General features: G+C 30.2%; 1 long non-coding RNA gene across 1 annotated transcript; it reads left to right on the top strand.

Moving 5' to 3' along the window:
- Nucleotides 1-561: 561 nt before the first annotated feature.
- LOC107438359 (uncharacterized) lies at nucleotides 562-9,929 on the top strand. Its single transcript, XR_006225106.3, has 3 exons — nucleotides 562-700; nucleotides 7,418-7,435; nucleotides 9,689-9,929. It is a non-coding gene; the product is annotated as an uncharacterized LOC107438359 (long non-coding RNA).
- The last annotated feature ends 9,625 nt before the right edge of the window (nucleotides 9,930-19,554 follow it).

Here is a 19,554-nt window from a genome sequence, read left to right as displayed (position 1 = left end):
TTTCTGTTCAATGAGAATGTTCGACAGAAAGATGCCAATGATCTTTTCATGATGAATGGAGAAATTAATAAAAAAATTGAGACTTGAGAATGACTTTGGTAAAATTTGGGATAATAATGATAATTACAGTCACAATCAATACAATCATAAATAGTATTTACTCGCAAATTGCTTAATTTTTTTCTCACATATATAACTAAATAAAAGTGGGATTTTCGGATTATAAGTAGTTCAGAAACATTCATAAAGTGCGAATGTACAAGATAAATGTTAAAATAAAATTTCAAAGAAAAATTAGTTTGACTCAATGTTAGTTCTGTTCATTTATTTGCTTTATCAATTGCGTAGAATATAATTTAAATCGGATAACAATTTATACTTTTGTTGAGTCAATAGAAGATGTCAAGGATTAAAGGAGTCATCAGAAGAAAAGATTAATAAAAAACATTATATAATATAAAAATAGATTATTACAAACAATGTCAATAAATTGGCATGGAAACACATAACGTATTAACACTTTTAGAATCAAATCTAACTTTTATTTGCTTATCTGCAGATGTTATAATCTGATTTTTAGCTACTATATAAAGAGCATGAGACTTAAAACCGTCCTCTTACAACTTCACTCAGAACCCAAAACCAAACAAAATGAAATTAATATCTTATGTCGTCGTTGCATTGTGTGTCATTGTTGCTGGTAAGTTCCTTTAAATAGAAAAAAAATTAAATGGTATTTTGGATATCTATCTACTTAATTGGTTTTTTGACTCTGAATTAGTTTTTGGTATTTGTAGATGCTAAGAATGAAGATGAATTATGGTTTTCGTTGAAATGAAAATGTAAAAGATCTTTAAGAAATTTTGAATTGAAAAATTGTATGAAAAAAAATTAAATTGAAAAGTTCGATAAGAAATAATATACAATATTTTTTTGTAAATTTCCATTTTTTCTTAATTTATTCAACTAATAAAATAGTCCATTTTAGTTAGAATAAACAAACTTTTTTGTAAACTTTGCAAATTATTATGACAAATATTTCAATTAAATAATTTTTAAAACTTTTAAATCTATATATATATATATTTCTCTTACACGGCGACAAAAAAAAGCCTCATTACAACTCTCAGAATGTAAACGCTAGTAAATCAATCAATGATTGCTGCTAAAAATGTCACGTGCCAAATCTAGCATTGGTGGCTCAACAAACAGCGCTTTTAAAAACGGAAACTGAAATAACCAGCGAGAGCATTCTATCAGCTGCGGCAATCTCATACTATTAAGCTAGGCAGAAGTGAGTAGTCTTTGTCGATAGATCTCTATTTTAGTATTTTGTCGAAAGCGCTTTTTTTCACGAATTTATATAGTATTACGAATTTATTTGACGATTTTTGATTTATATCACGAATTTATTTGTTTTATTATTGTTATTAGTTATTCATTGAAAAATGAGTCTCAGTCGTGCTGTTACGCTTTAAGATTTTATACTATAGCACATTTCTAATAGGTTTAGCGAATTACATGTCATTTATTTGAATTCAAATAAATTTTTTTAATGACTTAGTATTTACTAAAAAGATGTTATTTTTTTTTTAAAAAAAAAGTTGTTATGTGGATTTGAATGATTGTTTTGAATTCTTAGAATTTTGTGCATTTGCAATGTACCTAAGTTAGTAGCGAGCGAAGCGAGCTTGGTTTGCGAAGCAAACCATATAAGATTGCGTAGCAATTTTTGGGGGTTGGCGAGCGTTAGTGAGCAGGTGCCGCAGCCCACTAGTATTAAATAAATAAGGAATTATTGATTTGATTCAAATACAGTCACAGTTTTGAAAATCTCTCACTGGTTAAAGAAAATACCTAATTCTATGACTAGCACCTTTTTCACTTTCCCACGGAGCCCTAAGGTTCCGCGGAACACCTTTTAGGAACCACGACTTTATTATACACTCTGTCCTAAAGCAAGTTCCTGAGGTTTGTTCAGCTGCAAGACTATTATCGAATATAAATTTTTCGATATCTCTGACTCTAAGTAAACACCAAAATTGTAACAACGATCAAGATTTAAAGCATAAAAAAAAATAGGAACAATCTTTGGCGAACGAAAGTAAAGTTGCAGGTAACTCTTACAGAAAAATAATATGCTTTTGTGGTTGAGAGGTATAAAATGAGGTTATGTTTCGCACCACAAATAACTTAGTCAATAAACCTTTAAATTTAAATTCATTTACATCTTATACCTCATAATACCAATCTATCAGCAACAATTTTATTTGAAATCGCGTGAAATTATTCACTTCACAAAAATCGCTATTTGTTTGAAGTGTGGAAAAAATAACAAGTATACCTAAAACACCTGTCTAAGCTTATTACTGTCATTTCTATCAACCTTAAAACAACCTCAAATACGAATAAAACAACTTTATACGCCTTTAATTATAAATCTCGTGAAGTTGTATTTTGAAGTCACCTTCAAACAAATCTTAAGTCAGCTTTAACGCCTTAAAACAACTTTAAACCTTAATTTTAAATAATCACTCACTGAACACATTGATTAACTCCAGTTTTAAAATAATATTGAATTTAAGTGCTAAAGCACTTGACGTAATTATATTTTTTTATGTTCGTAATAAATTTAAAAAAATGATAAAGAGTAATGCCATTAAACGACAGTTTTTATTCGATCACGGAATACTTGATAAATATTTTCATTGTCATTTTCATTATCTTGTGCTTGAATATAGTTAATAAAATTACGCAGTTGATAGCACGCAGCCTTATTTTCTCACTAAATCACAGTTGATTCTAAAAAAAAAAAAACTAAATAACTACCAGTTTAATCGGAGATTATAATCTAAGATGACATTATTTAATTTAAGTCTAGCTTTTATTTTAAAATATTTATGAACAATACATTACGCAATGTCAAAAGGAAGAACATTTGTGAAAGAAAAATATTTCAGTGTATTATATTCTGAAAATTTAAGTGATGTTTTAAACAACTATCTAAGCTCTCATTCCAAATTTGTGATTCTTTAGCAGTAAAAATTCAAGGAAATTCACCTGGTTAAAATTGTTAAGGAAAATCATTTAGATGTGACTGAAAGCTGAATTGTATAGTGGTCATATAGCTGTGGCAACAATCGATAATTTTTTGGGGTTCATTTTTTTACTTTGAAAAGGCTTTTACTTTGAATGGCTATGGCCTTTCTAATACGAAACACATCCATAGTTTATTATGAGCGAAATGTACGATCATAATTTATCTTATCAAGATTTAAATATTTTTTTTTACCAAAACATAAACCACGTGTTTGTTTATCGAGTAACTAAAGGATAACGTAAGTCTCAAGTGATTACTTCATGATCAATAAAGTACAAACAGAATTAGGATAAATATTTGAAGAAGAAGGATTTTTGTAAAAAGAAATATAACTCATTCAAAACCCTGCACCAGACAAAATAATAATATCAACACTAAAGTTAGGTAAGTTTTTAGTATGTGAATATATTTACTTGCGTAACGATTCAGATTTTGCTATTCTTTAATCATATACTAAAGGAAAGAAAACACAAAAAAACAAATTCATGATATGATTGGTACAATGCAATCAAAGCATGCAAAAAAGGCCATTTAATGCAAGTTAAATGGCGCATAAAGTTTTCTTTTCCAACAAAACATTTAGAATATTCAGTTACTGAAAAAGTAGTAACCATTATTAACCTGAATAAAGTTGGAAATGCTCAAACTCCATTTCATGCTACTCAAATTTGACTATAATGAGGATTTAGAATTTAAGTGAAAGTCTAAAGCAAGTCGACCACAAAATTTGAAGAAAGCAGGTCAACTTTTATTTTATTTCGTATACATTTGATTGTGTTCAAGTTAAATTTTTTTTTTTGTATTTAATATTTGTATCTTTTTAAAATACTTGTGTTCATTTTATGAAAGGTATTTTTAAAAAAAATGAAACAATATACATTATGTTATAGCATTTCTTCAATATTTGTTTTATGGAGTATTCAATTTTGTACAATGAACGGATTTTTTTCAAGTTAATTGCTTTCTACGATTCAATTGCAGATTTTTTCGATAGACGTTATATGAACGCTGCAATATTCCTTAGTTTAGCTACAGTTACGACATTGTTAAAGTTTCTTATATATGGCAAGATGTAATGAAATTGAAATTGGATGATCCGATATAATGGAATCGAAATGAAAAATGTGAAAATTGAATATAATCGAGCACCTCTTTATTGAAAATATAACTGAAACATGTGCCATCCCGATTGGGTTTGGACATTGATTCAAAAGAATTCGAAAATGTTGCGATACATTTAGGCGAATTCAAAAAGTATGAATTTTTCACTTTTGTCAACGGTTGTCAGATGACACTTCATCTCAATGCTCACATTTAATCTTCTTCCTTCCGTGACGATAAATGTATTCTATATTTTGGTGAATCCAAAAACTACAAATTCTTGAAAATCATTATACATATATATATATATATATATATATATACATATACATATACATATACATATATATATATATATATATATATATATATATATATATATATATATATATATATATATATATATATATATATATATATATATATATATATATAAATCATCCAAAATTCGATGTTTGTAATTCTTCCACGAAAAGCAACACGTATTCCAATTTATTAACATAAAAATAACTTTGGCTTTAAATTATAAAGGCTGATTTCAATTACAAACATTACCTTGGTGATGACCGCAATCGATTTCCCAGTTACAGCAGACAGAAGTTAAACAACAGCTGAATTCTTCACGGAATAATCTGAATCTAATGGGGCTTTAACTGTGTTTCTAGCATGCATTGCAAAATTCGTTAACTGATTGTCGAACGAGTCTAACTCAATCGAGCCTAAGAGACGGCTTTTTAAAAAATTTTTAAAACTAGTTTGAAGTATCATGAAGTTATGTAGCAATTATTTCGGTTTCAATAGTATTTTCTGCAATTATTTTACGTTATATTAATATTAATAAACTTTTAAACTTTGTTGTTCTGTTTGAAGAAATGGGCTGACCTTAAAAAAGCGAGATAAATGTGATTGAGCAATAATTTTGAAAAGTGGTCAAGAGTTGGGGTTGAGCAAACTAGCTTTTAATAGTCAATTAAATTTCTGAACGCCATACAAAAAAATTGGAAATTGAAACCAATGACACATGAAATTGATCACCATCAGCACTAAAAATTATGTAGTCGTCAATAATAATAGTCATTTCAGGTAGTTATTTGATGATCAGGACTCTTAAAATCCATTGGGACTATTCATAGATTCGAATGACATCGGGAGTTTCATTTATTATCCAGCCGATCCAAAAACTATTCATTATTCTCCAATACCGCCATCTTAGTATCTAGTTCGAGATTATTTTACCTGTTCAACAGAATAAATGTATTTAGAGAGAAACAGATGTCCATGAGTTTTAAAAATTCACTGAAGCCAAACGGAAAGGATATACAAATGTAAGTCTTAAGCAATTGCTTAGGAAACAAGGTTTATTCTATGTAAAAAAATCAACATAGTTTTAAAGTGGCATTAAAAGGTGGCATTTCTAACTAGAAAAACTCTAAACAAATGTTCTTTTTTCCTGACTGAAATATTTCTACTGGTAGGTATAAATTTATTCCATAAACTGCCTATGTTATTAACACAAATGATGGCTACTTGAAGAACATTGTTCTATACTTCTTTTTCTCCCTTATCAGCATTGTTCTATACTTCTTTATATACAATTCTTGTAACTAATACTGAAATTATGGGAGAATAATTTCTATGGTTTCTGCAGCAAAAAATGGCATCATCATACATTTTTATTTCCTTTCTGTTTTTTAAATCAATTTTTTAAGTCTTCAGTTAATTTCAGGACATTCGAAAGACTAGTTTATTAAGATTTAAGCTTGAACATACACGAAGAAATTTAATTTTCTGAGGAAAAACAGTGCAAAATATAGAAAATTTCATTTTACGTTTTTCTCTCTCTATTTCCGTAAAAGCATTACCAGATGAAAAAACACGTAATCGAAAACATGGTAAAATCACAGTTTACCATACAGTTAAGTATTATCAACTAATCCAAAATTATTAAATACTTTGAATATATAAATGTCATGCCGTCAGTTCTAAGTTCAATGATAAGGGCTACAGATTTGAACTTCACACTTATGTAGCTGAAAATTCTATATGAATTATGTGTGACTCAGATAAAATAAAATTAATTCACATTTAGAGCACAAGAAATTTACTTAAAATCATTACGTAGCCTTACTTAAAACCTACATAGAACCCTTTCAGGTATGAAAGATAATTCATTTTAATTATATCATTACAATAATAATAACGATTCAACTAATACATTCAATGAATATTATTATAAAAACACAAGGTATCACACAAGGCTTTCGAGGAATTAAAATTAAATTTAACACTAGATTGCCCTAGGGAGTCATTTTGATTGTTTTTTTAAATTTCAATTAGAAAAACAATGATGTATATAATGGTACAATTTCTTAGAATTTTGTGACTTTTGTGCAACATACAATTTTTTTTATTATTAATATTTACTAATAACTTGTTATATAACTGTAAATAATATAAAAAATATTAAAAGCTAATTTTAAGCATATTTCCTTACACATTAGTTATTCTTTCACAATTCAGTCATTTTGACGGTTTTCGGGCGATATAGGTATATACTAAGTTTCACTCTTTCTAGTGTTAGGGGAGAGTCGGGTAGTCCCGCCCACTTAAGGAGTATTGCTTATATTTCTGTATAATATTGAGTAATAATCAATATTTTTGAATATTTCTATTGTTTTATCATCTAATTAAATAATGCGAAAAGAATAAAGCAACAAAAAAAAAAAGAATAGTTCAACTTGAAAAAATAGAAATTTAAAAAAACATGTTTTTCATCTCTTTTCAAAATGTGTCGGGTAGCCCCGCCCAGTTACAAAAATTATGTTTTTTGACTGTTTTGTCAGGTGTAAATGAAAATGACCAATGTATTGACAATAGATAAACCTCATTTATCATTTTTGTCTCAAAATTCAACCGATTTTTCTTAATTCCATGACTACTGTATTCAACATATTTTCAAAACTATTGTTTACCATGTTACCAGCTGCATAAATACTTGAAACTTAGAAAATAATCTTTTTTTAATACAACAATTAATGTCCGATGGCCCATTGACTTGAAAAAATATTCTATACATATGAAATTGAAAGTGGGCGGGGGTACCCGTTACTCCCCTAAGCACGATTATTTTCTCGTAGCTAAAAAAAGAAACAAAATATTATAATTATACATTGTTGGATTGTTTTGATTTAACAAAATATTCGATATTTTTTTCAGCAATGGCTCAAGATGATGGTAAGTATAATGATTCTATTCTTTAAAAAATAAATTCTTTGGTTTTTGAAGCCTAAATTGAACAAAACATGTATTTTAAATAACTTTTGTTTCTTAAAGATAATAATGAAATGCCATACAGATTTCGAAATTTTAAATCACCTTTTAAGCGAAAACTGCAGATGAATATAGCAATTTCGAATGGATTTTTGAATATTATCAAATAAAAATTTGCTCGGAATATTTTAATTGTGATTAAGGGTCCCCTTCAAAACAAAAAAATATTCCTAATGTTAACCTGCAGTAATTTTTGCGTTCAGAATTTAATTATTGAACAGAAACGCATTTTTAAATCTTTGGCAAGATTGGTTTGCGTGCATTAAATTCTGCATTTTAGATAGGTTATTCGTTAAAGATAATAAAGAAGAAACGTGAAATTCAAACATAACTTTAATAACATTTTAGCAACTAAATTAAAAGCATCCAAGACTATAATCAAAGACGTAGAGCATAAGAATAGATGTAAAGTAGAGCGGAAAGACAGAAAGAACAAAATTTTACGATGGTACTTATAACATTTCATTCACTTGAAATTCTGTTCTGTTCGTTATACTTCAGGAAGATTATATTGGTTCTCCAGGTCACTAACTTTGGTACTTGAACCTTGTATGTTGATTATGCTACAAGTCGATAGAGCACTAATCAGGCTTCCATCAGCTTAAGATAGCTAAAACACCAGATTCAATCGCAGCTACCAGGTTTATCTCCAATAGATTTTTTTTTCAGGCATTTTATACATATGTAATTTTCGATCTTTTTTGTATGCCCTTTATATTTTGTTTATTTTGTCTTCTTTATTTTGAGCCTCAATGCATTTTTTCAAACATCTCTGGTTAAATGTCATGCAGTTATTGCATTTCATGGTTAAACCAACTGTTATAAATGGAATTTTATGAATCTTTAATTAAAGAAAACACTGTGACATCTATTACTATATAAATTAATTTTATGTTTCACACAACTGCTACATAGTCAAATGTATATTATTAAAGTATCAAAATATTAAATACAGTTAAATTTAATAGTTTATGAGATTGGGATTTGAATTGAAATTCTGTGCAATTACTTAATTCTAGTGTTAAGAAACAGTTTTTACTCCGCAAATTAGAATTTACTGCAATCTGTGAGTCAGAAATTAAAAACAGTTTTTCGTTTTAAAAAAGTGTAATTCCCCTTATCTATTCCAACCAGAAGTTTAAAAAGTGAATAAAATTTTCTAAAAACAATTAAAGTTTAACATAAATGGATAAAAGTTCACGAATTGCTACGTTCTGTGCTCAAAGTGCCAGATAATTTATTTTCACAAATTTTTCAAAATTAGAGGGTCAGTCTTAACTCTGACCTTCTAATCAGCGAACTGATAACGCAGTTGACAAAAAACTGTTAAAAAAAATTTCTGTTACTTTTCAAGCTGTCCAAACTGTGATTTTTACACTGGAATCCGTTAGCTTTTTAGGTTGACAGCGCTTTGTTATTAATACAAATGTCTTTCTTTTTCTTTCTTTCTATTTTTTTTTATAATAGCAGGTAGTGAACTTTCGTTCTTCACCTCGGAAGATGCCTTGTGTGATTATCGAACGTTACCCAGTGGGTACCTGTTAACATAAGTCACGAAGGCGAGCAACATTACCACGCCACACTGCCACAGATACCCCAGTTCATAGGGTGGGCCACATTCCCATACATTAATTTGATGCAAATTGATTATTTTGAAACTACTATTTCATAGTTTTTTTTTCTTAGTCTAGAGCACTTTTCGTTGAAGAACTTAGTAACTAATTTTAATTTTTTTTTCGAAATGTATTATCAGGTTTAATAAACAGACACTGCAAACCGTTCATTTTAATATCCATCGAAATTATTTATCAATTTTGGATCGACCGATAAGAATGACGTTAATCACGTAAAGCTACAAAATGTACTCCAGAGATTTTAGTTTTACGGTACTGGATGTTTTACGATAAATATTAAAAATGAAAAAATTATGAAGGAATAATAATTGAGCTATATTTGCTTATTTTCATTTGTTATTTTATATTTTAATCATATTTATTTTAAAAAACAAAAAATAAGTTGTTATCCAGCAGCTTATTTTATGTACACACTTTATGTACATCTAAAATTGAAGGTTGAGTTTTGAAATAATGATTTTTCTTTATATTATTACTGAAACTCCAATTATAATAATAAATCTTCATTGTACTTTTTTTTCAGAACTCAGTGCTAATACAGAGAATTTTTTGAATATGTTACTACAGCAAGCAGGCTGAGCCATTACAGTAAGAGGCTAAATTCATTTCAGCAAAACAAGTCAAGCAAGCACTAGATTCCTATATTTAAGATTGATTTTAATGCAACGATTATTTTTTGAAACTTTTACTTACTGAAGAAAATGTTCCTTCAATAAAAATGAATGTACCATATTACTTTAATAAACTAATACATTTATAGCATTTATTCGAAAGTTAACTTGCAATTAAAAAAAAAGGTAATTGCATATCTAATATATATAATTCTCTTACGTGGCTCCCAAATTTTGACTGTATTTCTTTTCCGCCGGTGGCAACGTTTGCTTTGACCAATGATTGCCGCTAAAAATGTCACATGCCAAATCTAGCTGAGGTGACTCAACATATAGCGCTTTTAGAAACGGAAACTGAAATAACCAGAGAGCATCAGCTGCGGCAATCTCATACAATTAAGCTAGGCAGAAGTGAGTAGTCTTTGTCGATAGATCTCTATTTTAGTATTTTGTCGAAAGCCCTTTTTTTTCACGAATTTATATATTACGAATTTATTTGACGATTTTCGATCTATATCACGAATTATACTATAGCACATTTCTAATAGGTTTAACGAATTACATGTCATTTATTTGAATTCAAATTTATTTTAATGACTTGGCATTTACTAAAAAGATGTAACTTTTTTTTTTAAAAAAAGTTTTTTTATGGATTTGAATGATTGTTTTGAATTCTTAGAACTTTGTGCCTAAGTTAGTAGCGAGAGAAGCGAGCTTGGTTTGCGAAGCAAACCATATAAGATTGCGTAGCAATTTTCGGGGGTTGGCGAGCGTTAGCGAGCAGGGGGCGCAGCCCACTAGTTTATTGATACTTTCATTCCATCTCGCAAATTTTTGTATCAAATTTAAAGATAGGGGGAAGTAAATTAAAGTTTTTCGTTTGTTTTGTACTTAATTGTAAGAAAAAGTCCAAGTTTCTCAACTACAATAGACGTTATATTAAAATGTTATGCAGATACATTGTGCTAAATAAAAAAAAATATTATAAATATTTCCTCTACTGAGCAGATTGAGAATGATATTTTAATGTTTCGAAAAACTCACCCTATTTCTTGTGCGGACAACATTTTATGCTATGAAATCCGACTAAAAAACGTACTTTCTCTAAATTAGCATCTTCACTGCAAAATATTACGGTGAATTACCGGAACATTTTACGGAACAAAAAAACTGATACTCCGTAATTTTTACAGCAATAATTGTTCTGAAACGTGAAATCAGTAATATCTCAAAATAAATAAATATTACTTTAAAATATAACATTTTACGGTGAAATTACACTTCTAGGTAAAATGGATTTTACAGCTGATGTACCCGAAGTGCCAGTACTTTATACCCTAATTTGATCCGGAATTTTTTTTGTGTTGTTTAATAGATTTGTGTTCTTGTCGCTTAAAATATGAGTAGAAGCTCTACAAAATATTGTCTGAATAGTTGAAGGGATGTTTGGAACCCTTAATTGTTAGTATCATGTTTTTGGTTAGATCACTCTACCTCTGGAAAACTACACCCCGAAGAAACATTCTGGTAAAATTACAGTATTCTGGCAAAAAAAAAGAAAAATTCGTGTAATAAAACAAAAATATACGGTATTCAATCTATTCATTTGGTAATTTCTCCTTTCATATGGAAACGGTTTACAGGGAATTTCGGAAACCCATTCTGGACGCATTCGGAAATCCATTCTGCAAGAATTCTGGTAAAATTACCGTACTCTATGGTAATGTCAATTCTGGTAAAAAAACAAACAAACTTCGTGTAATAAAACAAAAATATATGGTATTCAATCTATTCATTTAGTAATTTTTCCTTTCATATGGAAACGGTTTACAGGGAATTTCGGAAACCCATTCTGGACAAACGGAGAAAACCCCCGAAAAGGGCAATAAATAAAATAAAAAAAGGAAATATTATAGATTTATAAATTGTGTTGGTATATGTCTTTCAGGTTTGCATATGATTTCGCTGTGTTTTTCAGAACTGTGGAGACAGTAATTTATTGTTCAATTCAGAAATTTGCGGAGCACTCGACTCCAACTCCGACCTGTATTTGAATATATTTCCTCCGAATTCAGGAAAGAATTAATTTATCATTTTCATGTTGATTTCTGTAACGTAAAGGAAAATAATATTTTAAATAGCTTTAATTTATAATTTAATACAAAAAAATCTCTATCTTTTATTTATTCTGTTAGTAAGAGATTAATGAAAAGTTTTCATTCTTGTAATACCCTGTTGAAATAGATATGATCACAAATCAAGTTTCTCTCTCAGTACCGAATTTACAAATGTTGGAAAATGTTGTAAATAAAAAGCGTAATTATTTTTTAAAAAAAATCTCTATTTTTAAAATAAACAAAAGTATGAAATAAAATAATTTTAATTCCTTTTTTTTAATAAAACAAAAACTTTTCAGGGGTTTTGCATTAAAAAGTAAAAAAAGAAGAAAAATAATGAACTGAATTTTTATAAAATATTGTCAATGCTTTTTTTAAAATTAATTTTCTATGCAAAACCATAAAAATTTTGTTTTTCTTTTCAATTTTGTTAAAATTATTATTTTTTGAATATATATCCTATAGATCAACAAGATGTTTAAATATTTAAAACTTATTTGTTTTTATATATGTTTTGTTTATTAAATACGCAAAATTACAGACTAACAAAAAATTTCACCAAACAAACTATTACAATTTACAAAACAAACAAACAAAACTTTTCACAGCAGTTGTTCATGATCTCCGAATTAAAGCTCATTCTGCCGTAATATAATAGTTCCACTTATTTAAAAATTCTACAGCTATTTTTATTGTTCTACATTGCATTTGTTTTGATGCAGGAAACCTACAAGGCTTTTAAACTTGAAATTAAGGAAGTTTTAGAGAAAAAATAGGACGCAATAAAAAATAACATCTGATTATAAGATCGAGAATAATAGAGTTGAATAGTATTAGAGTTGCTAATAGATATTAGAGTTAATAATATGCTTAATAATTTAAACTCTTGAACTATATGACACAGACAAAATACGATACAGGCCGCTCTGCAGCCTGACTGAAACTAAAAACAAATATTTAAAGTGCTGAACGTGTATTTTTGTTTGTAATTTTAATGCGAATATTATTTTGAAATCTCACGCTGTAAGAAAGTTATAAGAAACTTATGGTCCATGGCCTCCTAGAACTCTTTTCTCACTTTTTTTTAAATTTTCAACAATGACTATATTTATCCCGCTGTAGGAAAATTCTTTTTGCTCGATCCTTATTGTATAAGCTTGCGTTTAAGTGGATGTCGAAAGTAACCAAAGAAGAGTTAGAGAGAGTGAAAGTTAGAGAGAGAGTGAGAGAGAGGGAGAGTGAGGGAGAGTGAGAGAGAGGGAGAGAGAGAAAGAGGGAGAGAGAGAAAGAGGGAGAGAGAGAAAGAGGGAGAGAGGGAGAGAAAGAGGGGGAGGGAGAGGGTGTGAGAGAGAGGGAGAGTGAGAGAGAGGGAGAGGGAGAGAGAGGGAGAGTGGGAGAGAGGGAGAGCGAGAGAGAGGGAGAGTGAGAGAGAGGGAGAGTGAGAGAGAGGGAGAGTGAGAGAGAGGGAGAGTGAGAGAGAGGGAGAGTGAGAGAGAGGGAGAGTGAGAGAGAGGGAGAGTGAGAGAGAGGGAGAGTGAGAGAGAGGGAGAGTGAGAGAGAGGGAGAGTGAGAGAGAGGGAGAGTGAGAGAGAGGGAGAGTGAGAGAGAGGGAGAGTGAGAGAGAGGGAGAGTGAGAGAGAGGGAGAGTGAGAGAGAGGGAGAGTGAGAGAGAGGGAGAGTGAGAGAGAGGGAGAGTGAGAGAGAGGGAGAGTGAGAGAGAGGGAGAGTGAGAGAGAGGGAGAGTGAGAGAGAGGGAGAGTGAGAGAGAGGGAGAGTGAGAGAGAGGGAGAGTGAGAGAGAGGGAGAGTGAGAGAGAGGGAGAGTGAGAGAGAGGGAGAGTGAGAGAGAGGGAGAGTGAGAGAGAGGGAGAGTGAGAGAGAGGGAGAGTGAGAGAGAGGGAGAGTGAGAGAGAAGGAGAGTGAGAGAGAGGGAGAGTGAGAGAGAGGGAGAGTGAGAGAGAGGGAGAGTGAGAGAGATTAGATTTTCTTCAAGAAAAACGTAAATAAAACTTTGTTCAATGGAAATATGAACCGTTATTTATTTGGATTGATACAATGAATCTCTTCATGTTGAAATACTTCTCATTTATTTCTTTTAACTGAAGTACACTATCTGCATTCCTAACTTTAATATTTTTTTCAAATACAGTCAATTATTTTTCACATTCATTTCGTTAATCATTCATTTCGTTACCGTTAACACAAATTAACAAAATATTCAAAGACAGAATTATTATAGGAACATATTTTATTAAATATTCTTTGTTATGCTTTGATATTTGCTAAAGAAAATATCGATTTTTTAAGAAAACAAATGGTGGCGCGTAGACAGAGAAGCAAAAAAGAGATTGTTGAGCGGAGCAAGCAGGGATGGATTCTTTTGGTTTTTCAAATATCTGTTGTAGAAAATGAGGAAATTTTTCTTTCATACTCTTATAATCTGATATTTAAACAGCTTTAAAAATTTATTTAAAAAAAAAACTTTCCAATGTACAATGAAATACTTTTCATGCACTAAAATAAATAATGAAATGGTACAATTCATTACCCATATTATGCATTTCATAAAAGTCGTTTTTTAATACTTAATTCTATTCTGTAACCGTCGTTGAACAGCCGACCCAATTTTTGGTTTAAGACTACCATTGTTCGACTTTGTAACCTTCTTATTTCGAACCAAATCTAGAAGGCAGGGGAACTCCTGGCTCAAGTATTGGAAGAAATTTGTCTTCTCGGAGGACTTTTTGATGGAACTAACCCGCATTTGGGTTACATGGAGAGGAAAATTACGAAAACCTCCCATGGTTATCCTTTAAGGAAGTAGGAGTTTAACCCATAATCCCTCTAGCACTGAGGATATTTTACGTCAGCACTCCTGTTGGTGCGAGTCGATGGGATTTGAACTCGGTTCACCTCGTTCGAAGGCACCCAATCTATCCTTTGAGCCACACGGCTTTAAACCATTTATATTGGGATTTTCTCCAGAAAACACTGACTATTAATTCTAGGGGGTTTAGTAAGTACATACTATATCCATTAGTTTCTTAGGCAGCCTAAAATTTATGCTATAGTTTTATTTATAGAATCAGAAAGTATCCTTTTATCACATATTTTATGGATAAACGTATAATAATAACTACTAAATGAACATTCGATGTCGGCCTTTCATTATATGTAATGAAAGGAATGATGGAAAGGTGCAATACATTATATTGCAATATCCGTTTCAAAACGGGCATAATAGCTTTTCTATCAAATCATCTAGTAGTTTTTCAACATATCTTGAATATTCTACAATACTTCTAGGAGTACAATAAGTTCATAATATAATATTATATACTACAAATTATATTATAGACTTGCTTACAAACTTGGACTTGCTTGTGGACTAACATAAAAATAATGCCATGACTTAGTCTAGAACATCTGAGAGTATCTTTTTATGACACATTTAATGGAGAAACAAAAATAATTACTAAACGAATATTCAAAAGCAGTTTTTCACATTAATGTGATAAAGTAAATGATGAATTGTTTTTCTTTCTTTCTTTTTTTTTCCTTTGGTCGTTTGCCTGCTTTAGGCAGTGGGGGTGCGATTGTTCCTGTCTTTCAGTGACGCCATCTACGGCCAGGAATTCGACTTCTGCCACGCCATTCACACAACCACAACCCGTTTATAGGACTGGTCACATTTACACACAAAGGAGAAAGGACATAGATCATACACAGAGAGAAAAAAACATCCATGCCTTGCCCGGAATTCGAACCCAGGACCTTTCTGATCCAAGGACAGTTCCCTGCCCCCTACACAGGACGGTCTGCTGATGAATTGGTTACAATTCAATAAGCATCTTTTTCTAAAAATAACGTCTGTTTTTATCAAATCACCTAGAAATATTTACATCATTTTACAATACCTGTAAGACGCAATAAGTTCATAATATATCCAATAAATATTAATCCTGCTATTAAAATAAAGCTACATCTTGAATAACATTGTCAGAAAGCATGTTTAAAAAAATTATTTTTTGGAAAAGCAAACCATTAAAACATAAAAAAAAAGCTATAAGTTTAATCATCTTTTTCTTCAATTTATTAAGTAGCTTAAAGGAATAGTTTATTACGTCAGAATTTCAAGCCCATTTTAATAAAGTTAAAAAATAAGAATGAGTTTTTTTTAAAAATACGTTCTACTTTAATCGAGAAATTAAATTACGTTAAGTATTTAATTCCAGGAAAATTACTAAAGGAACATAAGACAACTTTCATGGTGATAAAATAAATGATAAAATGGAACGATTCATTATGCACTCTTTTCTATAAATGGAACAATAGCCATTCCATCAAATCATCCTGGAAGTCAATTTTCTCACAACATATCCTGACCATTCCACCTGGAGGACAATAAGTCCAAAAGATATCCATTAAATCTTCACTCCCCTACGTCTATCGCTTCTTGTGTCACGGCAGGAGGGGGTCGTCCTGGGATACAGACAAAAGATGAAATAATGAATGGAACGTTGTCCTCATTCGAAATGACGGGTCACAGACTTGTCGTAGAAATGGCAGAGGGAGAAATCTTTTCTTTTCCGCAGACAAGATTCGTCAACTTGTTATTCCTTAATTTAGTGCTGTTTGAGGAATAAACAAGGAACTTATCATGAAATTCTTGCGGCAGAAAAATGCCTTTATATGAGAGAGAATTTAATTCTTAATTGTTTTGGTTTGCAACTAAGAATGATGGGTATTGTTAATAAGTTTTCTTGTTAAGATGACTATAAACTGGAATGTTATTGTATTAAACAATTTTGTTTCAAATAAGAAAGTGCTTAAATTATTGTTCTGTTTTCTGTTTTACTTAATTTTCGTTATTCTTTAAAGAATAGAGATATGTTTTAAGACAAGCATTAGAAAAAGAAAAAGACTTCTTTGAAAAATAAGACTGCATTTGAAAAATAAACGAAAGGGGAAGATAACATCAATTTAAAAGACAATAATTACTCAAGTTAACTTCAAAATATAGTTTTTGAAGAGCTGCTGAATATAATTGAAGGATATGATAGAACATGTTAAGCTAAACAATATTTTGATCACTTAATTTTTTTGCTTGCGAGATTTGTGTTATTGGCGAGATTGTTTAGCATAGAATTCCATTTTTTGACAAATTTTTCAAAAAGATAATTTCAAAGAGAGGACTGTTTTATTCAATGGTTTTTTTCTGATGTGAAGCCAAATTCTGATATTCTGCGTTGAAATGTAAATAGGATAACGTATAATGAGTAAACTGTTTCAAAATAAAGTTTGTTCATTGGAATCTGAAAAACTCTCAGTTCAGTTTCGCTCTTGTCTTTGTTATTATTGGCTTTTGAAATAAGCTGCTGTCCTAATTAGCTGATATGCTGACGTTCATCACTGATCATAGCCAGAAGTCAATTTTTCAAGCATTTCTTTGTATAATGGGATCGATAACTGCTTTATGTGTAAAACTAAGATATCTTGACGATTAAACTAATATGTTCATATGAAACGCTCCATTGTTGTGCGATGAATTTAGTTTAATATTAAACCGTTATGCATAAACTCTTAGAACAAATTCCACTAAAATCTTTAGTTTATCTGATGGCTTATCACTTCAAAAATTTTTAGCATCGAACTTGCCATTATGTACCTTCTTGAGTGGGATAAATTTCCAGGATGCTTGTTGAACTGTAATCACATATGACAGAAGATAATGCCAGACAAATTTTGATCAGCAAATTTTGATCAACATCAACTTCAGGTATAACAAGCTATGGGGTAAATTTTACCACATTTTGGTTACAATGCTCTAATTTTTCCAATGTGTCCTATGCATTCTCGTGGTCCAATCGTGGTTTCATCAAGGGTGAGAATAAGTGCCGAAGTGGAAGCTCATTCCTATGCAAAAGACATATAAACCATTAGAGAGGTCTTCAGTGTCTAAATCCTCTGTGCCAGACATTTCATGACACCGTTTCGATTTTTGTACCATCACAGCTTGCAAATTATCAATATTTGTGCTTTTGGACAAAAATATTCCAATTATGAATAATGCTACATTCTTATCTGAGCTGGAAAGTGGTATTGTATGACCTAAATATGAGGATTGTGGCTCAACAAGCAGGACAAATTGTATTTCTCTTTTGCTTTTTCTATAATATTTTTCTATAATTTTCTCTTGGTGAAGAGTTTTATTATGTTTCCCTAGTCCTATTACAGGGTTTTTGAGGTTTCAATTCTCAATGTTTTCAAAAAATGATATGCGATTACGTTGGCGAGCTTTACAAATTTTATTTTTATCAAGGACTAAAGATTTATCAGTTTCAGTAATAATACCAACCAGTAACAATCTTTCAAAACTGCCAAGCAAGCCAAGATAATAGAGACTAGTTTCTTGTAGTCGTAGAAGTTGTTGCTTGTTTTCCCAATTCTTCTGCGTCAGACATTCCATGCGTAGAAATTTGGGATTGATTAGTTATAATATATTTGTCCATTTTTGCTCTATTTACAGATTTTCGTTTTTATTTTCCATTATTTTCGCTTTCCCACTCGAATTTTTTCCACTCCACTATGTGTATCTGTTTCATCAACTTTTCCAAATACACATTTTTTTAAAATTTTTTTGATCAATTAAGGAGGATCATTTTTTGGCGGGAACTTTTCACGCCCTTTCACAACTATATTTTTCAAAATTTACAGATTTTCAAGATCCAATATCGAATAACTTTTTTTCTATTTAATTATGTTCTAGAATCAAGCTTAGAATTTCTTTTAGATTTATTATATCGAATTAAGTAAATATATTTCTTGTAATAATCACGAATGAGTTTCAAAATGCGGTCATGAGAGACTGTTGATGCGATCAACCAGATTGCTTCGAGTTTTCAGGATATGAATTGGCTGATATCGGAAATACTAGGATCTCTCCCAGAAAGCAAACAATGTCTTACGTCATATTGCACATACAAATAACATTTTATATTATCTTCATAAGTGGGTAGTACAGAATTGCAAAATTCTGAGAAGGAGACAAATATGGAATAAAATGTTAAGCTCCTTGCTACTTTAACTTTGCTGAAACTCATTATTAAATATACCAAATATTACTAAATATTTACTTTTAAGAAAAAATGAGATATTTTCAAAAAAATAAATAAATAAAATTTTTACCCAGTACACTGTATCTTTGGTCCCAGAATTTGTTTCCAAAATGAAATAAACGGAAACGAAAATCAAATAATTTTAGTATCGCTATTTAGTGAGTAAATTCAAAGAAATAACTGATTTTATAAGTTTTATAAGTTGTAATAGTGATTTTATAAGTTTTATAAGTTATATAACTGATTTTATAACTGATTTTATAAGTTATAAAATTCATTTTTGCATTAAAATTCCACTTATCATGAAAGATTTTTTTAAAGAAAGAAAGAAAGAAAATGCTAATTTATATTTCAAAAAGATTCAACATTTCCAGTGTAGATGTAAAAATGCTGGCAGAGATTTGAAGAATTTAATCTCATAAAGATTTATATGTTATCTATTGGTATAACAAGGCACGTTTTGATGCCTATTGCTATACATATTTCGAAAAAAGAAAATTCTGCTAACCATTCGGAACATATCGCTGAAAAAATCCGATATACC

The sequence above is a fragment of the Parasteatoda tepidariorum genome, chromosome 7, assembly GCF_982258835.1.
Source record: "Parasteatoda tepidariorum strain Cologne lab strain chromosome 7, Ptep-v5.0, whole genome shotgun sequence".
NCBI classification, from domain to species: domain Eukaryota; kingdom Metazoa; phylum Arthropoda; class Arachnida; order Araneae; family Theridiidae; genus Parasteatoda; species Parasteatoda tepidariorum.
The sequence above is the reverse complement of the archived record's forward strand: the minus strand, read 5'-3'. Positions and strand labels throughout refer to the sequence as shown.